Here is a 14,480-nt window from a genome sequence, read left to right as displayed (position 1 = left end):
GTATGTGGAGACTTGAACTTATCTATCACTCAAAAGTCTATCTCTTCTATCTCCTACTTCTTATGAGACGAAAGTCGTATGCTATATAGACTAGATCATACGCATTTGACATTTCGAGCTGAGCATTCATTGCTTATCTTTTATATCGAAATCGTGTGTTGGTAAAGCGTTTCGCTTTGATCAAGTTTATCTTCACCTAGTGACGAAAGTCATGAAAAGTTTCAATCACTTTGAGAATTGCTCTGACGTGAATCGGTCTGTGAATAACGGCTACATAGCGTCCTCTGAGAATGTCTCAATGATTGAAATAAGAGTTTAGATTACATAACCATGTATTCCTTGAACCGAAGTTTTCGAACTTTGTTGATCAAGAGAAATCGAGAGGATTGTGGAATTGTCTTGCCAAGTCCGCGAACTGTCGGAAGTTCTCGACCGAGAATTTTATGCTGGGATTTTCCAAATACTCGTTTGTGTGCTCAGTCCGCGAACACAGTCCGCGAACTGGTGGAAGTTCTCATCCCGAGAATTTCTGCTGAGTTTGGAAAACTCAACCGATTAACTTAAGTCCGCGAACTTGTTTGTGAACATAAGAGGTTATGATCTAAAGATGTGGTTTGAACATGAAACATTAAATTATTAAGGAATGCTTTATGCAAACCGTGGCTATAATGTTCATGAGCCGATTCAATCGAATCGAATCATCTTTGATTCAATTGTGCCTTGTGTAGTTACATAAGATCTCATAGCAATTGAACAACTCTTTAACTTGTTCATTTGAGTCAATTGAACTAGTTATGGTGAAGAAGAACAAGGTTAATATGAAATGCTCATATGGTTAACCTTTTGGGTTACTATGTTGAACCAACACACATGTACATGTTTGGGCATGGTTTTCACGAATCCAGTAAACGTCTACCCAAGTGTGTGTGACAAGCTAAGTTTTAGATCTAACGGTTAAGAAATATTAGCTTGAACCTAAATCAGGTTTTCATCTAACGACGAATAAGTATTGCTTTGTAACTAAGGCAAAACCCTGATTTGAAGGCTATATAAAGGAGACATCTAGCATTGTGCAAAACTAATCCCCCCACGTCTGTGTGCTACTAGTGCGCCCGCTAGAGTCGATATCCATTAACCTTTGATTTTCTTCTCTAAAATCAGGTTAACGACTTAAAAACTTCATTGGGATTGTGAAGCCATACCGATACTACTTTATCGTAGTTGTGTGATCTGATCTTGCATCTTCTATCGTACGAGTGCAACCGATTGATTGGCTTGAGATTGTGAGAGTTCTCCGATAGGCAAGATAAAAAAGTCACAAACATCTTCGTCTCACTGTTTGTGATTCCTCGACAATCCGCTTGTGTAGTCAGGAAGGATTGTAGAGAGGTGATTGATTAATCTAGGTTGTTCTTCGGGAATATAAGACCGGATTATCAATTGGTTCCTGTTACCTTGATTTTATATCTAAAGACGGAACAAAACCTAGGGTTTATCCGTGGGAGACAGATTTATCCTTTTAAAGACTTTTCTGTGTGAGACAGATCTGTTTATTATCAAGTCTGTGATTTTGGGTTACAACAACTCTTGGTTGTGGGTGAGATCAGCTAAGGGAATCAAGTGCGCAGTATCCTACTGGGATCAGAGGCGTAGGAGTACAACTGTACCTTGTATCAGCGGGAGATTGATAGGGGTTCAACTATAATCCAGTCCGAAGTTAGTTTGCAGTAGGCTAGTGTCTGTAGCGGCTTAATACAAAGTGTATTCAATCTGGACTAGGTCCCGTGGTTTTTCTGCATTTGCGGTTTCCTCGTTAACAAAATTTCTGGTGTCTGTGTTATTTCTTTTCCGCATTATATTTTATATAATTGAAATAATACAGGTTGAGCGTTCGTGATCATTAACTTCTCTAATCCAACCTTTGGTTGTTGATTGTAGTTGATTGATCCTTGGACATTGGTCTTTGGTACCTTCCAAGTTATCTCTCTTTGATAAAGACTCGCAGATTTCTATTTGCTTGAGTAAAGATCAAATCGAGAGATTGAGATAATAACTCCCTGAGATACTTTCTATCTAGGTTGAGTCTGACTGTCTAGTTGATTCTCTAGCAAAGTATTTCGGAGTTAGTCCATACAAATTGCTAATCGAAATATTGGGTGGTGTTGTTAGACCCCCGCTTTTTTAACAACAACTCTTGGTTGTGGGTGAGATCAGCTAAGGGAATCAGGTGCGTAGTATCCTGCTGGGATGAGAGGCGTAGGAGTACAACTGTATCTTGTATCAGTGGGAGATTGATAAGGGTTCAATTATAGTCCAGTCCGAAGTTAGTTTACAGGAGACTATTGTCTGTAGCGGTTTAATACAGTGTGTATTCAATCTGGACTAGGTCCCGGGGTTTTTCTGCATTTGCGGTTTCCTCGTAAACAAAATTTCTAGTGTCTGTGTTATTTCTTTTCCGCATTATATTTTATATAATTGAAATAATACAGGTTGTGCGTTCGTGATCATCAATTGGAAATCCAACCTTTGGTTGTTGATTGATATTGATTGATCCTTGGACATTGGTCTTTGGTACCGTCCAAGTATTCCTTGTATTTGATAAAGACTCGCTATTGTTTTTAGCTTGAGTAAAAATCAAATCAAGAGAGAGATATTAACTCCTTGAGATACTTTTATCTAGATTGAGTCTGACTGTCTAGTTGATTCTCTAGCAAAGTATTTCGGAGTTAGTCCATACAGATTGCTAATCGAAATATTGGGTGGTGTTGTTAGACCCCGCTTTTTCAGAAATATTGGGTAAATGTTTCATCTTCAATTGTAAACAAGTTTTTGAATGCATGAATAGAATTCCTATTTAATCTCGCTATCATCAAAAGCCCTAGAATACCTTATTGCAAGAATACTCTGTAAATTTCCTAAGTTCATCAACACACACATTAGAGCTGCGTATGTGAATTCTACCTAAAGAATAACCTAACGCCTTGCTCTAATTAAGTTCAATTCCTAAGAGCATTAAGTTTCAGAAATAGGCTAATCAATGCAATTTTCATACATTGCGCATGACAATTCGGACAATGGTCAAACTCTACATATGATTATAAGAGTGTATCACTACAAATCGTAATCATATCATGTTGCTCGTGTTCAAGGTTATCGCTTGATGATAAACCCTAAAATAGCTATAGATATGGATGTATGTTCAATCAATTCTAGACTCAACCAAACAAACATTCAATCATATTGCAATACATCAATCATGCAATTATTATAAACCGTAGAAAGTGAACGATGATTTTGAGAGAAAACTAATTCATAAATCAAATAGCATGCTTTCAAAATCCGACTACAACCTCAAACCAATAATAAAATTCTAGCTCATGTTAATGGAATTCATAACAAGAAGAAAGAGAAAATATTTCATGTCTAAACCTTAGAACAAAAATAGAAGAAAAGATAAGATTTTAATAACAGAGACCCAAGACCCTTTTATAGTCAACAAACCCCTGTATACCACCGTATCTAATCATGGCCGAGACTTTCTTTATCTTCTTGACTTTCTTTAGGGGAAATTAGGGGGAGACCCAAAAAAATAATATTATCATTGTCAGGCCCACAATTAATTTTGGGCACCGTGACACCCATAATTATTTCTTTGACACCCATAATTATATGAAATTATTAAGAATCAATACATAACTCGTTATGCATACTATTTTTTCGTGCATAACTCGTTATGCAGCCTAATTTTTCAGGGGTATAATTGGAAGAGCAACTTGGACATAACATATCTAAAAATCCGCGCCTTGGAATTTTAAAAATTTTATATCGTTGGAAATCTTTTTAAGATATCTACACAACGAGTACAAACAACAATATCAAATTTTTGTTTTTCACGAAAAAAATCGGAGTTGATCATCATTTTAGGCAAAATTTTCGAAAACTTGATACATAACCATTATGCAGCCACCAAAAAAGATGCATAACACATTATGCAGACGCATAACGAATTATGCAACCATTTTCTCGACTGCCTAACAAAGTTATGCATTTATAACAAGTTATGTTGCCATTGTTTTGGTTGATTTTAGTGCGTACATAAAAAATTGATGCATAATGCATTAAGCAGCCATATTTTCCAATGCATAACAGGTTATGCATCAATTTTCTCGATGTATAATGCATTATGCAACCATATTTTCGAATGCATAACAGGTTATGCATCGATTTTCACAACTGCATAACATGTTATGCAGATATTATTATTGGTGCATGACAAGTTATGCAGTCTTTGTTTTTGTTGGTTCTGATAGTGACAAAAAAGTTGTTGCATAACATGTTATGCAACCGTTTTCTGAACTGCATAACAAGTTATGCAAAAAGAAAACAAAAGAAAAAAACTGCAGATAGTGTTATGCAACCAATTTCGAGAACGCATAACAAGTTATGCAACAAATTTGTAGATGCATAACCTGTCATGCATCACTATTCACACCTCCATTTTCTTTTAAATTCACGTCACACGCACGCCAAACCCATCATCCGTTGCCACCACATTACCGAAACCAGTACATCTTCGCCTACGCTTGACCAGAAGTTTGGCCGGAAAGGCATCAAATTCACAGAGACTGGCAGCATTCCGACTGTTGAGCTTACCACTAGAAATGGCAGCTCACTGTCCCTACTAGGCTAAATCCTACAAAAGTCGTGGTGTATGGGGTTTGTAGTTATATATAATGACCTACAGATTCACGCTGCAGTAACATTTGAATATCAAAAAGTACTTTCGTTATCTATACCTCTTAGGTCGGCTTCTATCTTCCTCGTAGTCTATCACTCCACCTGGTTCAGCATAGTATATCTCCTCTTGACCTCGAAACTCTGAGTCTGCCTGCTTAAAGTTGGTAACTTCTGCCACCACGTAAGTAAGACACATCAACCAGCATATCCAAATAATAAGAATACATATCTAAAATTTTGACATTCATTGCCAAATCACCTTCCTTCATTTGCTAAATCAACAGAGTTCAGACTGCCAACGACCTATGCCAACAACAACGGTTCTCACCATTTCAGTACAACAACAACATCAGTCAGGAAATTGTTCAAACATCTTCTGTGTGTGTCGCTATTAGTCGAGAGATAACCTCACTGTTGATTTCAATAGCACCTGTACCTCCCCTGCAAATTCCGACAACAACCCAACTCCCTACATCTCATTTAAGAACTCTAGCATAAATCACCATAATTGTTTCATACAAGAAATGGCAACAACCACAGTACTTAACTGTTTTATTAACAAAAAAACGACCTCCAAACCAAACCAAAATTCTCCATATTTGAGTACCCATTCTTCGTGTTCTTCTTGATCTTCTAAAATCTCACGAAATCCATCTCAAACATTAACAAAATCAGTCACAACAACATTAACTTCGGTTGAAGTTTCAAACTGAGAAACAACCGGAATTCGACCCCTTTCTCTGCCCATCGTACCTTGGATAGAAATGCCTGCAGACTTGGATCACCAACAGCAGACTCCGGTAGTAAAACTTTGGTTCTTCTTCTCATCTCACAAATTTGGTTTCGAAAAAGACCTAATTTTTCTCCCTTCATAGCACATACGTGCATATAACCCTTGAGGTGAAGTCCGCCAGCTACTCGGAACCTTTGTTTATTCTTGTGGTTGTAAACAAAGAATCAATAGAGAAAAAAATCACAGTAGAGAAGAAGAAGAAGAGAAGGAATTGAAGAAGAAATTATGCGGCTTGTGAAGAAACGTAATTTCAGAAACTATGGGTTTGGGAGATATTTTCTCGTAGAAAATGGGTGCGCGACTGAGTTTTTCTGGGCGTGGGTTTCTTAGTGTAAAAAATCTGAAAAATGGGTGTGGTAGTAGTTTTCACCTTTCTTTAACGGCTGGTTACTTGGCCCAAACCACCATTTCCTTAAGCCCACGAAATGTTAAGCCCGATAATATTTGGCTTGTCAATTAGAAATAACCGACAGCTTACTCGACCAATTCCTCAGGCCAACACCACAACGTATAGCAACTTTTCAGACTCGCAGCACCATCTTGCAATTCAACCAGCATCAGCTCCATGTTCTTTAATTCACTGCAACAGTCGGGTCCATCATCTCCAACAATTGATCACCACCACAGATTACCAACATCGTAACCAGTAACAGCTGCTTTCCAACTCAGTTGCAACTCTGCAGAGCCAACCCATGTATGTGTTCATCCCTATCTCTTGTTCTCATTGCGGCTACACACCAAACTCACTGCAACCGCTTCGACTACAGCTGCTCAGCTCAACCTCTCTTGTTACAGCTTCCATGTCAGTAGCAGCACAACTCCCTTCTTGTTCGATTGCCATCTGAGCATCACCTCCATACCTGCAACTGCAATATCACCAAGTACTCAGCTGATGCTTACTGCTAACATCCTGACATTCATCATATACTCGCACTACAGGTTCATAGCCACTGTAACCAATCACAACAACTGCAACTCAGTTAAATCTCTGGCCAATCACCAACAATTACTCCCTTAACTGCGACTTGCAATTTGTACCTGTCCTAGACATTCATCTACTTCAGGCACAACCATTCATTCCTGCAGTTTCGTCACCAACAACCCGTGGCACCATTTCTTCTCATTTGCTTCTTACACCATCCAAAGCAACATCGTCAGCTTCATTCTTGCAAAGCATCAACTCCACCTGAATCATTCAACTGCTCTGTTGTTTTAGCAAAATCCACCAGCAGAAACAAACCCTAAACATACATCTAATCTGCGATTCATAATCTCTGCAATTTCCTTGAACAATAGCAGCAGAAACATCTTCTAGTTCATCTCAATTTCTCAAAACCGATTTAAAACCCTAACTGCAGCTCAGTTCATTACCTCAAACCCTTGTAACATCCATGGCACCTCTCCAACTAGAATTAAGCACATATTCGACCAAAACCCAACTCTTATTCCTTCTTCGTATCTCTGAATTTCATCACATCTTCTCTGTCAGTTAAATCTAAATCAAACCCTAGTCTGTAATTCTCAATTTAATCATCAACTCCTTCTTTTCTTGTTCTTGGCAGCATCAGGATCATTATAACTGTCCCTGTTCTTGATTTTCTCTCTCGATCTGATCTCTCAGTGGTAACAGCAGCAACTGCTGCTTTTCTTCTCTCGTCTCTGAATTATAGACGGGAATATTGATTGAGAGGAGAAAAAACACTTCTCTTGTTTTTTGGGCTTGGTAATGATGGAAATTGCTACAGGCACCCCACTTACGATAGGGGCCACCACAGTGATACTTGGCTCGTCAGTTTCGCGAAACCGACTGCCTTTTCACTTCCTTGCTGTGCATATTCTTAGCCGACTCCAAGTATCACTCACTTGTGAATTGATCTTTGTGCCCTTTACGCTCCAAATAGATGGTTTCTCCTTCTTTTGCTCCAAATGACTCCAAAGTACCTAAACACTCAAAAGTAAACATAAGATACAAAATTTACAAGAAAAGTAACAAAGAAAGCATAAACAATAGGTAAATATCAAGGTGTTTACAACACCTATCAGCTATAAGGGAATAGACGCTCCAAGTACTGATAAGATCAATTTTGTTCAAGCTAATGACAACTCTTCATGTAAAAAACCTTTCCAGAATCCGACGGTCTTAGGAACAAGGATTGTACTCCTTCAAATTTAGCTCGCATGAGAACATTCAAGAACAAATCCTTTAACTGCTATTATTGCGTAAATAAATGACATCTTGAACGAAGATGTCGTTTTCGACTGAGGAATGAGAAACTTCACAACATTCTTACATGGATGTCTAAAGAAGTAATTAAACCTGTTTCTCATATTGCTGGAGTAAAAGGTAGTGTCTGCAATCAAGAGAAATGCTGTGTTGAGTCATTTCTAGATTATGATTTGGAGACAAAAAATGCCTACAATTGTAGAAGGAAGAATGTCAGGTGGACAACTGACCTTTTCAATTACTCTGAGAAGAGAAAAAGGCATAGGAGAAAGAATGAAAAGCCAAATTCCTTATCTCCTTCTAAAGAAGACAGTGAACCCGAGGTGTCTGCTCCAGATTTCATTCATACCAATAATCGAGTCTCGGAGCTCAAGATCAGCATAAACAGACTCAAACGGAGCATCGAAAAGGCAAGGAAAGTAGCAGGTTCAGGTATTACTTGTTCCCCTCTGGTTAAATCTCTTTCAACTAATCCTAGTGATTTTTCTGAAAATCTTCAAGAAGGAAAGAGAGAAGAAGTCAATATTTTTGATGAGCAAAAAGCTCATCAAAATACAACATGACTACTCAATGTAGCATCCTTCTTGTAATGTGGAAGGATGCTCATAATTCTCAAGAAGCCATTTTTGTGTCTTGAGAAAGTAGTTGTTGTTATATTTCATTTTTTCTCTGCGGAACGATGATCATAAAACTGTTGAGCCTTGCTCCAATACCTTACATGATGTAATGTTTTTTTTTTTTTTATCGTTCACTCTTGAGAATAATTCCTTGTTGATTACCTTGATTTTCAACAATTCTCTTATGTTCCTTTGAACTAAGGATGTCATCCTTTATTTAGAATGATTCTTGAGTTTTTCAAGACTTTTTCTAAATTTAGCTTCATTATACTCTTGGTCTCGTACCAAGGTTGTAACCATAAGTGCACGTACACCTGACCCACATAGAACGTATACGAGTATCTCTAGAGTTTCCTATGAAACACTCACATATATATATATATATATATATATATATATATATATATATATATATATATATATATATATATATGTATCATGCTCTGTTTTGGTACATACATGTTCCGTAACATCAAAGGTTGACCTGATTTCTGTGTGCACAATGGATGGATGCAACAAGGAAGACAGTGTTGAGAAGGGCAAGAATATCGAGTTTCACGAAAACCATGTTTTCATAACCTTCTATCATGTTGTTGATCATGAAAACAAACTACCATATCAGATGTCATCACAACTGGTAAAAAATCTTCTTAGAGATTTTGAGGTCGTACGTGAACAACTTGGAATTGCAACAAGGAATCTTGAATTTCTGAAAAACGAACTGACAAAAGCAACTGATGAGATCGTCCATGTTCTGAAAGGGGGGGGGGGTACAACAACCACACCCAATATTTCGATTAGCAATCTGTATGGACTAACTCCAATATACTTTTAAGAGAATCAACTAGACAGTCAGACTCAATCTTAATAAAAGTATATCAAAGAGTTATATCTCTCTTTCTCGATTCAATACTTACTTGAGCAAATAGAAATTTGCGAGTCTTTTTTTTTTTTGCTAAATCACAATTTTATTGATTTTAACTAAAATAAGAATTACAGAATTTGAGAAACAAAAAGAAGGCTAAAAAAGCTTAGTTACACATAAGAGTGAAAACTGTTTTAATAACTAACATAATTTGTAGTACTTTCTTCCTGGTACTTCAACATGAGATAGAGATGAAGGCTTCCCATTTGTAACTGTGATAGACCCCTGAGGTAGTTTTGCACCTTGTTTAGCAAGCTCAATTGCTGAAAAATTCACTTATTTATAACATTGTTCATAGATAATATCAGTAATTTCCTTTTTGGCCTTTATCCATCTTGATTGTAACCACCAAGGCATCACACCTTTCTTAGCATCTTCCATTACTGTCAGTGAATGAGATCTGATGAGTATTTTGGTACACTGTAACTTTACTTCCCATTCGATAACCCACACAATAGCTAAAGCATCAGTTATATAACTAGTAGCTACACCAGTACCTCCTGAAACAGTGCCAATAACCTGGCTTTCATGACTTCTAGCAATTATACCAAAACCAGCCATACCTGGATTACCAACTGCCATTCCAGCACAACAAAATAAAACATATCCTGCATTTGGATTGAACCACTGACATTCTTGGATTTTTTTGAACTTCATGTTTCTCTGACCAAGGTTAAAAAAATGAAGAACTTCAGAATCATAATTCTGCCCCCATCTTGTACCTGTCATTCTATAACCTCCATAGAACACCAGGCTCATGATTCTTCTTTTAAATTTTTCCAAATTTGGAGGAATGTTTTCATGAATAAGTTTATTTTTTTTGAAACCACAGTTCCCTCATTGTTGCACTGCGAGTCTAATTGAATACAAGAGAAAACACTTGAACGGTACCAAAGACCAATGTTCAAGGATCAATCAATTTCAATCAACAAACAAAGGTTGGATTTCCCAATTGATCGATTCAACACACCACCTGTGATATTTCAATTATATAACAAAATATAATGCGAAAAAGAAATAACACAGACACCAGAAGTTTTGTTAACGAGGAAACCACAAATGCAAAAAACTTCTGGACCTAGTCCAGATTGAACACACACTGTATTAAGCCGCTACAGACACTAGCCTACTACAAACTAACTTCGGTCTGGACTGTAGTTGAACCCCAATCAATCTCACACTGATCCAAGGTACAGTTGCGCTCCTTATGTCTCTGATCCCAGCTGGATACTACACACTTGATTCCCTTAGCTGATCTCACCCACAACTAAGAGTTGTTACGACCCGAAGTCGAAGACTTTAATAAACAAATCTGTATCACATAGAAAAGTCTACGGTAATAGATAAATCTGTCTCCCACAGAAATACCTACGAGTTTTTGTTCCGTATTTTGATAAATCAAGGTGAACAGGAACCAATTGATAACCCAGACTTATATTCCCGAAGAACAGCCTAGAATTATCAATCACCTCACAATAATCTTAATCGACTAGCGAAAGAAGATATTACGGAATCACAAACGATGAGACAAAGATGTTTGTGATTTCTTTTAATCTTGCCTATCGGAGAAATCAATCTCAAGATAATCTTACGATTGTACTTAGTACGATAGAAACAACAAGATCAGATCATGCAACTACAAAGAAAATAGTTGGGTTTGGCTTCACAATCCCAATGAAGTCTTCAAGTCGCTAACCTACAGGGTCTCGGTAGAAACCTCAGGTTAAAGGATAATCCACTATAGATTATACCACTAGTATCACACAGGAGGTGTGGAGATTAGGTTTCCCAGTTCCTAGAGTTCTCCTTTATATAGCCTTTCAAATCAGGAATTGCAATCTAAGTTACCTTGGTAACAAAGCATTCGATATTCACCGTTAGATGAAAACCTGATTAGATTCAAGCTAATATCTTTCAACCGTTAGATCGAAACTTAGCTTATTACACACAAATGAAATGCACGTTTTTAGGTTTGTGTACCCGTACCCAAACATGTACATTTAGTTGGATCAACAATAGTTAGCCTAATGGTTAGCCATATGAGCACTTTCATATCAACCATATTCTTCTTTACCATAACTATTTCAGATGACTCAAATGAACTAGTTAGAGAGTTCTTCAATTGCTTGGATCTTATAGAAGTATACAAGACACAATCGAAGCAAAAACGATTTGATTCACTCGAATCGATTCATGAACTTTATAGCCACGGTTTGCAAATATGCATTCCTTAGTTTATATAAGTTTAAGTTCACGAATAATCGTTTTCAGAAAATAACCAACCTAAGTACGTGGAATAAGTTTGTTTTCAATTCACAAACTCCAGCAGATTTTCACGGAACGTGAACTTCCGATGGTGCGCGTATTGGTACGTGGACTTTAGTTCCGTTTTTCCTGATCAACAAAGTACGCATACTTTGGTTCAAGGAATAAGGACTTACACATGTATGAGTTATCCCACAATGTTTATATCCAACAATGGTTATATATTCTAAACTCTCATTTCAATCATTGAAACATTCTTAGAGGACGTTATATAGTTGTTATTCATAAACCATTTTTCGTCAAATCAATTTTCAAGTTATTGAAACTTAATATGACTTTCGTCACTGGTAAAGATGAACTAGGCCAAAGCGAAAGCTTACCAACACATATTTGGAGAAATAGATATGCGAGATAAACTCGGCTCGAAATAGAAAATGTGTATAATCATAGTCTATATAGCTATACGACTTTTGTCTCAAGATAGGAGATAAAGTAGATAAACTTTTTGAGTGATAGATAAGTTCAAGTCTCCACATACCTTTTAGTCGATGAAGTTCCACCAGTTCCTTGAGTAGTTCTTCGTCTTTGTATGATGATCGCCATGGAGTCTAGAGCTCAACTGCACTTTCTATCCTAGTCCAAGACTTAGCTATAAGTAGACTAGAAATCAAGACTTATAGTTTTGATCACTAACATTGACAAACATGCTTGAGATAGCAACGCATGCGAGTTCGACCGAGCAGTGTTCTAACAATCTCCCCCTTTGTCAATTTTAGTGTCAAAACTATCAATACATACGAAATACAAAAAAATAAATATAAACTTTTGTAGCTTCTCTTCCACATGCCTGATCTTCTTGGTTCTTCAACATTACTCGAAATCTTCATCACTTCCAAGTACTCCAATGATCCCAAAGGTTGTAAGTTTAGTATCATCGTTGTTGAAAATCCGTAGCCATAACAATGAGAAAACAAGAATTATCAATCATTGTTACACAGTGTCATAGTATTATTATACATCATCAAAGTTCAACTGTATCACAACTTCGACAACAATACTATGGTGATATGTATCACTCCCCCTTAGTCAATACTCCATCTCACATGGAAACCACTCCCCCTTACATAATGATCCGAAGGGGGAGTAGTTTTCATGTGAGATGGAGTATTGACTAAGGGGAGTGATACATATCACCATAGTATTGTTGTCGAAGTTGTGACACAATTAAACTTTGATGTTATGTAATAATACTATGACACTGTGTAACAATGATTGAGAGCTTTTGTTTTCTCATTGTTATGGCTACGGATTTTCAACAACGATGATGCTGAACTTACAACCTTTGGAATCATTGGAGTACTTGGAAGTGACGAAGATTTCGAGTAATGTTGAAGAACCAAGAGGATCATGCATGTGGAAGAGAAGCTGCAAAGTTTATTTATTTTGTATTCCATATGTATTGATAGTTTTGTCACTATAATTGACAAAGGGGGAGATTGTTAGAGCACTCGTACTCGCAAGCGTTGCTATCTCAAGCTTGTTTGTCAAGTTTAGTTGCCAAAACTATAAGTCTTGATTTCTAGTCTACTAATAGCTAAGTCTCGGACTAGAATATAAAGTGTAGTTGAGCTCTAGACTCCACGGTGTTCATCATGCAAAGACGAAGAACTACTCAAGGAACTGGTGGAACTTCATCGACAAAAAGGTATGTGGAGACTTAAACTTATCTATCACTCAAAAGTCTACTTTATCTCATATCTTGAGACAAAAGTCGTATTACTATATAGACTATGATTATACACATGTACTATTTCGAGTTGAGTTTATCTCGCTTATTTATTTCTCGATATCTGTGTTGGTAAGCTTTCACTTTGGCCAAGTTCATCTTTACTAGTGACGAAAGTCATATTAATTTCAATCACTTGAAAATCGCTTCGATGAAAAATAGTTTGTGAACAACAACTATATAACGCCCTCTAAGAATGTTTCAATGATTGGAATGAGAGTTTAGAATACATAACCATTGTTGGATATAAACATTGTGAGACAACTCATATTGTGTAAGTCCAATATCCTTGAACCAAAGTATGCGTACTTTGCTTCTCAGGATAACCAGAACTAAAGTCCGCGTACTGCCGGATGTTCACATCCCGTGAATTTCTGCTGGAGTTTGTGAACTGAAAACAAACTTAATCCGGGTACTTAAGTCCGCGTACCAGTATGCGTACTTAAGTAGGTTATTTTCTAAAAACAGTTTAAGTTGTGAACTAAGACATTTGTATTTTAAGGAATGCAATCTTTACAAACCGTGGCTATAATGTTCATGAATCGATTCGAGTGAATCAAAACTGTTTTTGTTTCGATTGTGTCTTGTATACTTCTATGAGATCTAAGCAATTGAATAACTCTCTAACTAGTTTATTTGAGTCATTTGAACTAGTTGTGGTAAAGAAGAATAAGGTTGATATGAAAGTGCTCATATGGCTAACCTATGGTTAACTACTGTTGAACCAACGACTTGTACACGTTTAGGTACGGTTACTCAAATCTAAATGAAGTAAATTTTCATGTGTGTATAACAAGCTAAGATTCGATCTAACAGTTGAAAGATATTAGCTTGAATCTAATCAGGTTTTCATCTAATAGTGAATATTGAATGCTTTGTTACCAAGGTAGCATTGATTGCAAACCCTGATTTGAAGACTATATAAAGGAGAACTCAAACAACTGCAAAACCTAATCCCCAAACCTCCTGTGTGATACTAGTTGTGTAAGATAGAGTCGATTCTCCTTTAACCTTAGGTTTCTATCGAGACCCTGTAGGTTAACGACTTGAAGACTTCATTGGGATTGTGAAGCCAGACCCAACTGTTTTATCTGTAGTTGCGTGATCTGATCTTGCTGTTTTTATCGTATTTG

The 14,480-nt window shown here is 36.9% G+C and overlaps 1 long non-coding RNA gene across 1 annotated transcript; it reads right to left on the bottom strand.

Annotated features, from left to right (window-relative positions):
* Positions 1-4,522: 4,522 nt before the first annotated feature.
* Positions 4,523-7,196, bottom strand: LOC113319405. The gene is made up of 2 exons (XR_003345437.1): positions 4,797-7,196; positions 4,523-4,693 (listed from the first exon to the last, which is right to left on the bottom strand). It is a non-coding gene; the product is annotated as an uncharacterized LOC113319405 (long non-coding RNA).
* Between the last annotated feature and the right edge of the window lie 7,284 nt (positions 7,197-14,480).

This window comes from Papaver somniferum, chromosome 10 (genome assembly GCF_003573695.1).
Source record: "Papaver somniferum cultivar HN1 chromosome 10, ASM357369v1, whole genome shotgun sequence".
Lineage (NCBI taxonomy): Eukaryota > Viridiplantae > Streptophyta > Magnoliopsida > Ranunculales > Papaveraceae > Papaver > Papaver somniferum.
The sequence above is the reverse complement of the archived record's forward strand: the minus strand, read 5'-3'. Positions and strand labels throughout refer to the sequence as shown.